The sequence below is a fragment of the Lutra lutra genome, chromosome 6 (genome assembly GCF_902655055.1).
Source record: "Lutra lutra chromosome 6, mLutLut1.2, whole genome shotgun sequence".
Classification (NCBI taxonomy): Eukaryota; Metazoa; Chordata; class Mammalia; order Carnivora; family Mustelidae; genus Lutra; species Lutra lutra.
In genome coordinates, this window is record NC_062283.1 from 28,241,302 (window position 1) to 28,254,710 (window position 13,409).

The following is a 13,409-nucleotide window of genomic DNA, read 5'->3' on the forward strand; positions in this document are numbered from 1 at the left end:
GACACTTGGTTCTCCCCCCCGGTGGGCTGCTCATTCCCATGCTGTCCCTGAGTGAGCACTGTCTGAGCCCCAGCACCCTCGCTGGGAAAGCAGCAGGGTGTCACCCACCCATGAGCTGCTGGGGCGCAAGGCATATTCCTTCGATGTATGCAGGGACCAAAGCATCTGGGGTGTGAGCTGCGGGCTGTTGCATTTCTGAAAGACCCGGCGTCCAGGTGCTCTCTGGGTGGGGCTGCGTCTGAGGTTGAGCCTGGATCCTGCCACTGGGCATGGGACGAGCTGCCGGTGGCTCTCCCAGGAGAGTGTGGGGGGTGTGCTGTTTCGGGGTGCTGTGGCTAGCACCAGTGTCCGCCACACCCAGCAGAGGGGCACTGCCTCTCCCATAGCCCCACCCTGGCCACGCTGCCCAGCAGGGCTCTGAATGGCTCTGGGCAGTGATAAAGGGCTTTCCTTGGAAGACCCCCACTGCACCTTCACCACAGGAGAGGAAGAAGAGGCTCTGCCAGCTGTGCTGACATATGTGGCTTCCAGTCCCACCTCCTTCCAGCTTCGTCCTCAGGCAGCTGTGGCTCAGCCTGTCTCTCATCTATAAACGAAGGGCTACGATACCTTGAATGAGTTGTCTTGAGCATTAAGGTGATCAACTGGGGAAAATAAAGGACCCTACAGAGCTTACCGCATGCCAAGAAGTTTCTAGACCTTCACCTATGTCAATTCATTCAGTCTCCACGATAGCCCTCTGGGAGGCCTGGGAGATGGAATAGATGAGCTGGCTGTGGGCTCTGGGGCTGGGGGCAGGGTTGGGATCTGGTGCTGCCCCAGGAACCTCCATGTGGCTCAGGGAATGGCACTGACTCTGGTGCCCCAGGCCCTGGCCAGCACCATCTTGAGTTGTCTCAGTCATCACTGAGGTCCACCTCAGAGCAGCCCAGGTCCATATGCCTCAGGTGGACAGGTGCAGAGGGAGTCAACACTCCTCCTCCCGGTGGCCTGACCCAAGCCAGGGTGTCCAGTTCAGGTGGGGGTGGGGTGGAGGTGGCTGGATGGAAACCAAGGCCACAGCCTCAAACACCAGGAGCAGAAGAGGGAGCGAGGGAGCTACATCAGCACACTCTTGTCCCATTTACTCCCTGTTACATCACGGGTCTTAGCCCTCAAAACACTCAGTAAATATTGGTTGGATGGATGGATGAATGGATGGATGGCAGGATGAGTGGATAGATGGGTAGAAGGATGAATGGATGGAGGGAAGGAAGGTAGGGTGGATGGAAAGATGAATGGGTGGAAGGATGGACAGATGGACAGAGGGATAGATGGATGGAAGGAAGGAAGGAAGGATGGATGCAAGGATGGATGGATGGATGGACAGATGAAAGGAAAGAAGGGTGAATGGATGAATAGATGGATGGATGGAAGGATGCATTGATGGATGGATAAAGGGATTGAAGGGTAGAAGGATGGATAGATGGAAGATGGATGGATGGAAGGATAGATGACTGGATGAACAGACGGATGGATAGATGGATGGGAGGAAAGAAGGATGCATGAGTGGATGGATGGATGGATGGATGGATGGATGGATGGATGTAAATGGATGGACAGACAGATGGATGAATAGAAGGAAGATGAATGGATGGATGGAAGGATGGCTGGATGGAAGGGTGAAAGGATGGGTGGATGAATGGATGGGTGGAGGGATAGAAGGAAGGAAGATGGATAGATGGATGGATGGGTGTGTGGATAAGGGGGTGGAAGGGTGGATGGATGGATAGGTGGAAGATGGATAGGTGGTTGGATGGATGGATGGATGGATGAATGGATGAACAGAAGGATGGATGGAAGAATGGATGCATGGATGGATGGATAAAGGGATGGAAGGGTGGAAGGATGGATAGATGGATATATGGAGAATGGATCATAGGTGGAAGGATGGATGATAGATGGATGGAAGTTGGATAAATGGTAGATGGGCGAGAAGATAGAGCAATCGATGGGTCCTATAGCTACCATTTATTGAGTAACTACCATGTGCCAGACACTGTATACCTTTTTTAATCTATTTCTTACATTAACTCTGCAAGGTCAGCTTTTATTTTCCTGATTTAATATAGAAAACTGCAGTTAAGTGACATGCCTAAGTGCACGCTCCCAGAGGGTAACAGCACAGCATTCGAACCCTGAGAGAAGGATATCCAAGAGTGTGTCCTTCCCACTGAGGCCCAGAGCTCTTGCAAGACCAGAGCCAAAGTCAGCTCACCAGCTCTGTTTGATGAATTCTGGCTTTCCCTATGTATTTAGATGAATTCTGGTCTATCCCCACAATGCAGCTGACCATCATCCCCCCATGCCAGGCCCTGTGATGAGCACCAGGAACAGAACAGAGATGACTATGACCGTGGTCTCTGCCCTGGAAAGATCTGTGGTCTGGATTCAGTCCTGGCCGCACAGTGGGGAGTTCTGGGCTTGGGGGATTTTCAGGGGCAGGGAAACCCAAAGGCGTAGACAGATTCCACCTGGCGTCTCCGTGAGACTTCGGTAGCTGAACTGGGTTTTGAGGTCAAGGCCGGAGCCAGGCAGATAAGGGAAATTGGGGAATGGTCACTCCAGGCAGAAGAAATGGCATCTGCACAGTCAGAGAGGCCTGAAGCAGACTTTGAATGTGGGCTCCTTCCTGGGGGCAGTGATGGGGTGGGGCGGAAGGGACAGGAGATGAGGCAGGAGAGGGGGAAGTTGAGGCGCCACACTGACCAGCTCTCCCAGGATGCTTTTGCAGGACTGCGGTTTCCGTGTTATCCTCAGGGATGAGCTGCTATGAATCACTCCTCTCTGCTCTGCCTCCCTCACCCCCGCTGCAAGCCTTGACACTCCTTGATGTGCTCACGAGGGATCCTGCAGCCTCTGAGGGTGAGAGTGGGGTGCTGAGTGCGCCTGCCACAGCTGAGGCCACAGGAAATGGGGTTCGGGCTCTCTCCGGCCGCAGACGGAACCTGAGCGCCTGGCAGGCAGTGCTCTCCCTCTGGCCCATGGGTACTGCTGACTGCAAGCCCAGATTGTATGCCCCGCTACCCGGGGCTCAGCACTGGGGAGAGAAGTAGGAAATGGCTGGAGAGCCACACGCACTGCGCCGGTGTTGAGAGATGGGAGCAGGGCCAACACGAAGCCAGCCGGCAGAGAAGGGGGCACAAGACACTCCGTGGAAGGGCGTGGTGTGGCTTGGAGACGTGATGCATCTTCTGGAGAACAAGTGCATGGCTAGGCATGACGTTAGGACTGTACCATGAAAAGCCTCTAAGTTTAGTGCCATGGGGATATCCCGGGAGGTAGTACAACAGGGAGTGATGGGCAGCGCACAGATTTGTGGGCTGGGGACAGGGCTTGAAGGCGACTCCAGCTAGGGAGGCCGCAGAGGAGGCACTGGTAACCACCCCTGGGGCAGGGGGCTGCTGAGACTCTGAACTGGGGTAATGACAGGAGTGGTGACACCAGGACAGTGATGGAGGAATGCATGAGTGGTTGTGCGGGGGACAAAGGATGGGCATCCAGGGCCATGTTGCAGTCTCAGGTAACTGAGGAGATGGTGGGGAACATGGCTGTGCTAGATCTGCTCTCCCAGGAGACTCAAGGCACAGGTGCTTGGGGGAAAGTTGCAGGTGCTCAGGGCACAAGTGCAGGTGCACAGGGAGCAGGTGTGTTCAGAGGACAAATGCAGATGCACAGAGCACAGGTGCTCATGGCACAGATGCAGGTACACAGGGGCTCAGGGCACAGGTGCGGGTGCTCAGGGAGCAGGTGTGTTCAGAGGACAAATGCAGGTGTTCAGAGCATAGGTGCTCATGGCACAGGTGCGGGTGTATGGGGCGGTGGAGGCGGACAGTGGGAGGCAGAGAGGGTCCGCCTGGAAGGAGCAGGAGCACAGAGCAAAGAAAAAGCCTCTGACTGAGAAACCCCTGCGCAACCTCTGGAAGCAAGCTTAATGAAAGGCAGCCCAGGACTTCCACAAATTCTTGGTTCTAAGAAGCGGGAGAGGGGAGTCCCAAGTTTTAATAGTAATTTATCTCAATGTAGGCTTTTAAGCCTCAATTTATCATTGTCGTTGACAACACTTGGATTAATCTGCCCAGCATCTTGTGGCGGCTGCGAACCCCAGAAGGATAAAGGGAATTGATACACATAAAGAACTGAATTTGAATGAGTGCAAGCCCGCACTAACTTTCCAGCACATAACCTGGAGATATTTGCATTCATTACACTTTTGTCATCCCAACCCTCGAGGGGAAACATGCCCAGGGATTTATTTATTCTTCCAACCTCAAATTCATCATCAAGGGCATTTTGGGGAGAGGGAACCAGCTGGCCCTCACTCCTTCTCCTAAGGTCCACAATTTGATTTGCAAGGAAGGGACTGACTGCCCATTCCAGAATTTGCTAGAAGTTTCCTGAGCACCTTCAACAATGCTGCAGCAGCTGGAAGTTGGCGCCCTTTATGGCTCCCCATGGAAAGGCAGCGTCTGGCACTGAGGCTGGCCTGTGTCTGCCTACCCCCAGGCCCAGTTCCTGACTGCCTGGGTGGGGGCCATGTGGGGTCCTGATCCCAGAGCCTAATTCTGGTGCGGCAGATGGACTTCACCCCTGTGCGTAGGAAGAAGGTGGGACTCTGGGATGAGTGGCCTCCCACCCACCCTTACTGCACTTGCCACAGGCTACTTCATGTTTGCAGACCTCCCTAAGCTTGCCCACCCTGAGCCTGTGCACGAGTGGGCCCCTTGGCCAGCTGCTCCCTGTACACACCTGCCACCAAACTCACCCTGCTTTCTTCGGCCAGAGCAGCCCAGCTCTCCTTCTGGAGTGCTGTCTCTGTCTGTGTTCCCGTGGCTGTTCACTGGGGCCAACGGCCTGAGGATAGAAATAAGCCACCCACTCAGAGGTGTGCCCAGAGCCCCAGCAACAGCCCAGGGGCTGGAGGGGCCTCGGGGGCCCACTCTGCTCAAGCAGTCCCATGTGTTTGCAGGGAGAGGGCACCCTGTTGCCTTTGTCCCCCGCACTCTGGCAGGTGTTGCCCGTAAGAGACTGTGTCTGCCCAAAGGGGCAGCTCTTTCTAACCTGTGCTCCTGGATGGTCCCCTTATTCCCTCTGACACAAAGGGTGGTGCCTCACCAGGCACCTGCTGCCCTTTGCCAAAAACACTCAGATGGGTGCTCAGGCCATACTCCACGCTGGAGGGCACATGGTCTGCATGTCTTGCTCACTTCGAGCTGGGCCTCCCCACATATCCTTACGCGCCGAGGGCAGTGATCAGGGTAATTACGAGGAATAAGGAGCCCCATCAAGGGCACGTTTAAACAGTATCTTTTTTTTTAAGAGTGAGTGGAGAGGTTCTCGGGCTTGGCTTTCTCTCTTTCTCAGAATTGGGATTGCAGGGTTTGAACTCAGCTCTGGGGAGAAAGCCCTGGGCACCTGCCCCCCATCGCAACCACTTCTGCCCCCAGATGGCTGCTAATGGTGTCTCTATGCTGGGGACAACTCCCCATCCAGTTGTCGGCCAGGGCCTCCCCTGACTCAAGCTCCAGCTCCCCATGTACCAGGGGACGCCCAACTCCCCCCAGCAGACCACCTCCAGGCTGGCCCTCAGCCCTCCTCCTCCCGTCACCTTCCCTTGGGCAGGGCCCCATCATGAAGCTGGTCCTGTGAAAGTTCACACTCATGAGGCCTTCCCAGGAAAGCCAGCGGTGTGGAGTGCTGAGGTGGGAAGGGAAGGCCAGCACGACATCAGCCCCTGCTCAGCTCAGACCCGCCAGGGTACTTAGACCCCAACCCTTGCAGTCAGAGGTTAGGCCATGGCTCACCAACCATGTGCCACGCCACCGTGAGTGCTGTGGAATACTTTAAGTTTTGAGGACCAGACATGGAAAGCTGTCAGACACCACACTCGAGAGAGTTCACAGCTCAACATTCAACTGTTCTACATTCCCTTGGATGACGTCATTTCTCTTCCATCTCCCTGCTGGGCAGCAGCTCAGGGGGTGGGAGGGAAGCAAGTTCTGTGTGAAAATCCACGTTGAAAAGGAAACAAGGGTGGTGGTGGTGTCCAGTCCCAGTCTAAGAACTGAAAAGTTGTGCAGTGCCCAACAGGCACACATGTCCCATTAGTAAGAAAGTATGGTTATTTATGAATGAAGCAAGAATAGTATTTTTGTTTTAATTTGCATATATTGTATTTTCAGCCAGCTGCTCAGCTGCTAAGCTGTTAGGATATAAATATTTGTTTAGTTGTTTGGACCTTGTTACTTAAGGGAGTTGTTAGGTATTTCTTTTGGGCTCGGAATGCTTGCTGTGGGGAAATCACTGAGCGATCAAGGGCTCCTTGAGCTGTGGACCTTCTGGAATCTCAGGGTTAGGGCTGCCCTGGGGGGCTGTCAACTTCCAGGCCTTTCTGGCTGCTGGAAGCCCCGGGGGGAGGCCTCCAGCCAGGAGGCCTGTCACACCTGTTAGGAGGAGACCCGTGGGAGCCAGCGTGGGAGCAACTCGGTAAAGGGACCTGAGTGGGGACCAGCAGATGTCGGTTCAGGTGGGTTCTGTGCTATTGGTGCTTCGCGGGTGACCCACGGGGATCTTGTGGGCTGCCATTCTGACTTAGGAGTCCTGGGGTAAGTCCTGAGGAGCCCCTGCCTAACATGCTCTTGGGGGTCTGTGGTCCCCACATGACTCCCCTTCGGTGCTCACAGACTCCGCGTCCATGACGGACGCTTGTTCATAGGGAAGCCCAAGAGCGCGACGGCCCCAATCCTGGTTTCGGGGGTCCTGTCAGCCTTGGCCGCTGGCAGTGTGGAGCCCCGCCCTGAGTCCCAGGCTGCTGCTAGAATCCAAGACTTGGACAGCCGCCTGGGACAAGGAGGGATGCGTGGAGACAGCGCTGGGGGATGTGGAGGGGGACCCCACCACCAGAGTGCTGGCGCCGGAGCCTGGACGCGCAGTCCTGGGAAGGCCCCGAGCGCCCAGGGCGGCAGACATACCCTGCCCTTCACAGACGGGAAACAGGGCCAGGCCTGGCACTGGGGACCTGAGACCCCAAACCACCCCAAACCCAATTCCAAGGACAGGGGAGCTGATGAGGCGCCTCGAAGGGCTTGGGGGCCAGCACTTCTCTATGACCTCCCCCAACGGTGCCTGGGACCCCAGGCTCCTTGTGAGCTGCGAGGGGGCAGGGTGCTCCCTTCACACCTGAGGCGGAGCGCTGGCCCCTGTGCAGGGACGCCCTCTCTCTCCAGCACTGTCTCCGGCCCCACAGGTTCTTGCCCGTCATCCTCCTTCCAGCTGCTGCTCTGGTGGGCACAGCTGGGCTGTGCCAGGGCAGGGGGCCCTGTCCATGCCCTGAAGGTCTCATCTGCTCTGGGCGGGGAGCTCAGCAGGCGCTCTGACACACCCCGGAAGTAGGGCTCTGGGCACACCCCTCGGGTGGACCTTTGACTGAAATGTGCTTCCTCCCTCCCCTCCGCCCTCCTCCCCAGAGGCCATGCCCCCTCCCCGCCCAAGTTAAGCCACTCTTCTCCTGCGCAGGTGGCTTCTCATGTGAAGACCCTTCTCCTGGCATCCTGGGCACTCTGGGTGATGACCCTGCCACACACAGGTCCTGATCCTGGAAAGGCAAAGGAGCTTTCATGGATAGGACTGGGTTTAGGGTCTGGGCATGAGAACTGACCCTGGATGACATGGGGGACAATGAGGGCATGCACAGTGTCCCCTCAAGAGGGAGGCAGAAGGAAATTTGGTTGTAGGAGGAAACACGTTCATTGAGGCAGGAGGCCGTGCCTGGAGGGGCAGGGAATGGGGCTGTGGAGGTTGGAAAAGGCAGGAAAGAGGTCAGGCCAGGGAGGCTGGCCCTGCAATGCCTGGGTGCAGCCAACAAGGTTGCTCTGGGATGTCCACCCTCCAGACTGCTAGAGAGCAGCGTTTGTGGTCCTCGTCCTTGGGCAGGGTCCTGCTTGGTGCCCCACGTCCACCTGCTGCTCCCTCGGGCTCCCTGTCTCATGGACACCAGTGTGCGCCTGCTCTATCCCCCAGCCAGGCAGCCATAGCCAACTCAGGGTCTGCTCCACAGCAGGAGTCAGGCCAAGAGGGAGCGTGAGCTCCTGTGCTCCTGCATGGGGACCCGGGCATGGGCATTTGGGTGGATCATGAAGGAAATCGTTCTCAGACGTGCCCGGTGGGGTGCTGGGAGCCCTGTGCCCACTTCATGTTGTCATGGACATCAGCATTCATCTGCAGTGTAACTGTCGCCCTAGGTGGAGCTCCTTTGTGCAGTACACAACTGGAACAACCACACAGGGTAGCCCTGATGAGCTGCTTGGCCTTGGCAAACTGTCTGACCTCTCGAAGCCTCTCTCTCTTCTGTAAGATGGGAGTAGTGAGAACACACCCTCAGAGTGCTCTCCTGACTCGTGTGGGCTCTAATAAGCCACTAGTAAGCAGGTGTGGTGTCATCATGGCCATCCTTGTCCTGCTCAGAAAGGTGGTCCAGGCACGCCTGGCCCAAAGTCACACAGCAGCAAGGGCAGAACCTCATGGACTCAGACCTCCAGAGTCTGAGGGACTTCATGCTTCCTCCCCTCAGCTTCTAGGCAGAGGACAGGAGAGGGGGAGAAGGGCCACCCTGGAGCTCCCTGGGGAGGGGCTGGCACCACCGTGGACTGGACCGCAGCCACGGGAGAGGAAAATGAAGTGACAGTCCCCAAGCATGGTCTCTCTTTTTCTGATTCAGCTGCGTCTGCCAGCAGCCAGTATCATCATCACAGGCCGGGGGTCCCGGGTCTTTAGGAACCTCTGTCACCATGCATAAATCTCAGCCCTGGCAGAGACACTCCTCCAAATCTATACACTCCCATCCTCATCCTGGGGGTGTGCCTGTTATTTGACGAGTTGATTGGGAGGCTTTGCAGCCCCGTGAAGAGATGTTTCCTCCCGCATCCCATTACGGGTTCTCTCAGCAGGCTGGAACAGCAGGAACAGCCTCGGGGCAGCCAACCCCGTGACCGGCAGATGGCTCACGTCACATCGAGGCTTCACGAAGCACCTGTAGTCACCGTGCGGGTGGTACCACTGCCCGGGGTCAACCGGGGCCCTGTCTGTGTACCGCCTGCACGGCCTGCCCTCCCCTAGGCCTTTGCTAACCAACTGCCGGCTCCAGTGCTCCACCCAGCACCCCTGCCTGCATCCCAAGCCAGCTGCAAGCGGGAGGCCCAGGTTCTGAAGTCCTGGCCCCTCCACCTAGTAGGCTGTTCTCCACCAGGGCAACGGTGTCTCCCAACCTGGGCCAGAGTGAGCCAAGGTCGTTCTGCATGACAGGGAGCCGGGCAGGGGTGAATGCAGTGCAAGGACACCACTCAAATCCTACAGAGCCCAGGACAGCCTCTCAGCAGGGAGTGTCAGCTATCTGGCGGCTGGGAAATGCGTGCTGTGTGGCGGGGTGGACACAGAGTGCATGAGGGGGAGACCCCGCAGACCGGAGCGAGTGAGCTGGGGAGACCCCGCAGACCAGAGCTTATGAGCTGGTGAGACCCATAGACCAGAGTGCAGAGTGGGGAGACCCCGCAGACTAGAGCACAAGAGCTGGGGAGACCCCGCAGACCAGAGCACGTTAGCAGGAGACCCCCACAGGCCAGGGTGCATGAGCAGGGGACCCCACAGTCCAGAGCGCCCAAGCCAGGGAGATGCCGCAGACCAGGGTGCATGAGGGGGAGACCCCATAGACCAGAGCGCATGAGCCAGGGAAACTCTGTAGACCAGAGTGCAGAGTCGGGGAGACCTCGAGGACCAGAGCTTATGAGCAGGAGACCCCACAGACCAGAGCACGTGAGCGGGGGACCCCCGCAGGCCAGGGCGCATGAGCAGAGGACTCTGCAGATCAGTATGGGTGAGCCGGGGACCCTACAGACCAAAGACCGGGAGCCTGGGAGACCCCGTAGACCAGAGTGCATGAGCGGGGGGGCCCCGCACACCAGAGTTCATGAGGGGGAGACCCCACAGACAAGAGCACGTGAGTGGGTGACCCCGCAGACCACAGTGCATGAGAGGGGGATTCCCTCCAGAGTGTGTGAGCCTGGAGACCCCGGAGATGGGCTGTTACAGCAGGTGCCTTCCAAGCACACGCTGTGTCCCAGGCGGGCCCTCCCTGCTGTCCACAGGTCCATTCTTCTGCACCTTGAGTCCACAGCGACCCAGGGGGCAAAGGGTAGTTTTTACCAACTACACTCTCCCCCCACCCCATTTTACAGAGGCAGAAACTAGGGGCGAGGGGTTAAGCACTTTGCCCCAAATCTCAGGGCTCCTGGTCTGCATGCTGGGGTGGAATCCGGGTGAGCCCTGGCCTCTGGGAGCCGTGGAGCCCAGATTTTGTGCCGCCCAGACACTGGGAGGCTGGGACTCCGCCCCTCAGCACCCGCGAGACTCTAACAAGCTGCCCGCTGCCCCTTAACTGTCCCTGGGGATCTGGAATCAGTGTCCTGGGGGGGCCGGATGTCCATGGGTGAGGCGAGGCCATGGCAGCCACTCAGGCCAGGCTCTGAGGCAGGGTCTGTCTGGCCCTGCACAGATGCTGTGGCCCCAGTGTCCGTGGCTATAGCTGCGTCCCTCCGTCTGTCTCTGTGTCCGTGTGTCCTCTCCTCTGTCCGTGTGTGTCTGGTAACGACGCTTGTCCCTGGGTTGGGGGATGATCCGGGACCGTCTCATGTTGAGATCTTTCGTTTAATTACATCAGGCAAGACCCGTTAAATGTAACCACCGCAGGATGCAGAGTCGCAAATGCAGACGTGCCTCTCTAGCAGCCACCATTCAACCCCCTGCAGACCGCGATGCCTGCCGCAGTGAGCGCAGTCCTAAGAGTAAAAGCACCACCGCTCACAGGGGACGAGAGGAGATCTTAGAGGAGGCTCTTGTGCGCGTGAGAGGGGCTGGATGACCCACGGGAGACACTGCATGCTTGGCTGGCCGCGGCCCGTGGGAGTGAGTGCGGTCCCTGTGCTCTGGGCACCGGGGGCTGTTGGCTGTCCGTGGCTGTGAGCTAAGTGTCCGAGGTCACAGGCCCGGCACTAGGGGTGCTGCCCTTTCCACCCCTTCGGCCAGACGCAGCCGTGGGACTGGCTCAGCGGGCCGATAGAGTGTACCTGACGTTCAGTTAGGGCCGGGGTGAGTCCGGCAAGAGCACACATTCACACACAGTGCTGGACACCGCAGCACACGGCTGAGAGAGAGGAGGAGGAGGACCCGGCTGCCCGAGGCAGGGTCCTGAAGGCACGTGCCCCGCAGGCAGGGCCTGCAGGCTGAGGGCCAAGGAGGCTCCAGGGAGCCAAAGGTTCAGGGGGAGAGGCAGCCTGGGAGGAGGCAGGATGGGGGCAGGGGAGGGCTCAGGAAGGGGAGGAGGAGGAGCAGGTAGGAGGAAGAGGTACCTGGGGCACTGGGAGCAGAAAGCATGGCAGGAGTGAGTTGAGTACATGGCCGGGGCTGGGTACACAGGTGGGGGCGCAAGGTCTGGTCAGCGGGCAGGTTGGTGGGTTTGCAGACAGTCCCCGGCTGTGCTCACCATTGCCATTGGGCGTGGCCCAGGGAAGGGACCTTCATGGATGGAACCTGATTTAAAGGGTATCTGCTCCCTTGGGGAGCGGCAGGGTCCAGGAGACCCTGGGCCCTCCACTCTCCTGCAGGCACGGGCATGAACACAGAGCAGAGGGAACTGGGAGACCAGAGGGATGGTGTGCACAGCGCCTCATGGGAACAGAAAAGAGGAGCCTGACTCGCAGTGGGCAGAGCTGGGCTTCGAACCCAGGGAGGCCGGAACCCAAAGCACTGCCTCCTGGTCGCGGAAGGCTGCAGGTGGAAGAGTGGGTTGGTGGGCCCGGCCACCTGTGTGGATGCACAGTTCTGCTGGAGGTGGGGTGTCGGTGCCCTGATGGCCCTGCACCCTTCAGACCCACAGAAGCATAAGTGAGCTTGGCTCACTTTGACGCTGGCCCTGGCTCCCAAAGACACATCAGCTCAGGGGAAACTGAAGCAGCGTGACCCTTTGTCCTCCTGTCACAAGGCAGGCTTCCCCAGAGCATGCTTAGGCTGGCGGGGTAGGCAGCGGTCCCCACCTCCCTAGTCGAGCGCCAGAGACCCAGGGAGGCCAGGGGGAGGCCGACTTAGAGTCCGCAGATGCTCTGATGCAGGGCGTGCCCTCCCCTCCATCCTGTTACTTCCCCCCAGGGGGTGTTTCCCGGCCCATTATCACATGTGTGCTTGGCTGGGTCTCCATTTGTCACAGGCAAACATTGGGAATGTGGTAATGGTCCCCTAAACCATGGCCAGTTGGGTCTTAATGTCTGTTTAATGGTACCTGCTATGAAGACTCCCATAACAGAGCTCTTAATGGCAGATGAGGGGCTGTTAGACCTCGGACACTTAGCCCACAGCCACGGACAACTCTCGGATGGCAGGCTGCCTCTCCAGAGGGCCGAGGGGAAGGGCTGAGGGGAGGTGCCTAGAGCCCCCCTTGTTCTGCTGGGCCCCTGAGAGTGGGGGACACAGAAGTGGCTCGGGGGGGATGCGGCCAACACCAGAGCCCATCCTGGTTTCCTTTACAGACCACTGAGCCACGCTCAGAGTGAACACCAAGCACTCGGTTTCCCGTGTGGGGCTGGGGGGTAAGAAATACCAGGGATGGGGAGCCAGAGACTGGTCCCTCCCTACCGGGTCCCTCCCATCAGCAAGCAGGTCCCTTCCTGCCCTCCTGCTCCAGCCTCAACCTCCACACCCGGGTGCAGGGCAGAGACGGCTGGCGAGGGTGCGTGGAGACGTCACTGGCCAGCACGTCCGTTGTCAGACGCACTCTTTGTCCTCACGCCTCCCCGCTTGCAGTACTGAGGTGCGTCCAGGCAGGTGGTGCCTGCTTGCTTCTGGGGCACCTGTCCCCCTCGGGAGGAGGAGTCTCTAGGTGTGGGGATCGTTGGTCACACACGAGTAACTGGAATCCTTTCACGATGAACAGAATGTCCCCTGTGCTTGACAGGTATGTGGTGGGACCAGAGGCTGAAGCGGTTAGCACAGCCGTCCTCCTGGGCGCTCTCAGATGGAAACACACCCGGGAGTTTGCCAGCAGCCAGGGAGGTAGGACGCTCCATGAGGAGGGGACGGTGTGTGGAACAAAGGGTCACAGGAGGCCAACCACGTCCCATGGACAACAGGACAGGGAGCTCCCACATGCCCTCTGAGGGGGAGCTCAGAACTGCACCTGGACACCCAGCATCTTCCTCAAATACAATTAATTCTTCCCATCAGCAGGGAAGTTAAAACATTTTTATATTGTAGCTAACAAGAATATATCACAGTAAAAAAGCAAACATTGCATGATTTTTTTTTTTTTTAGGATTGAATTTTTGAAA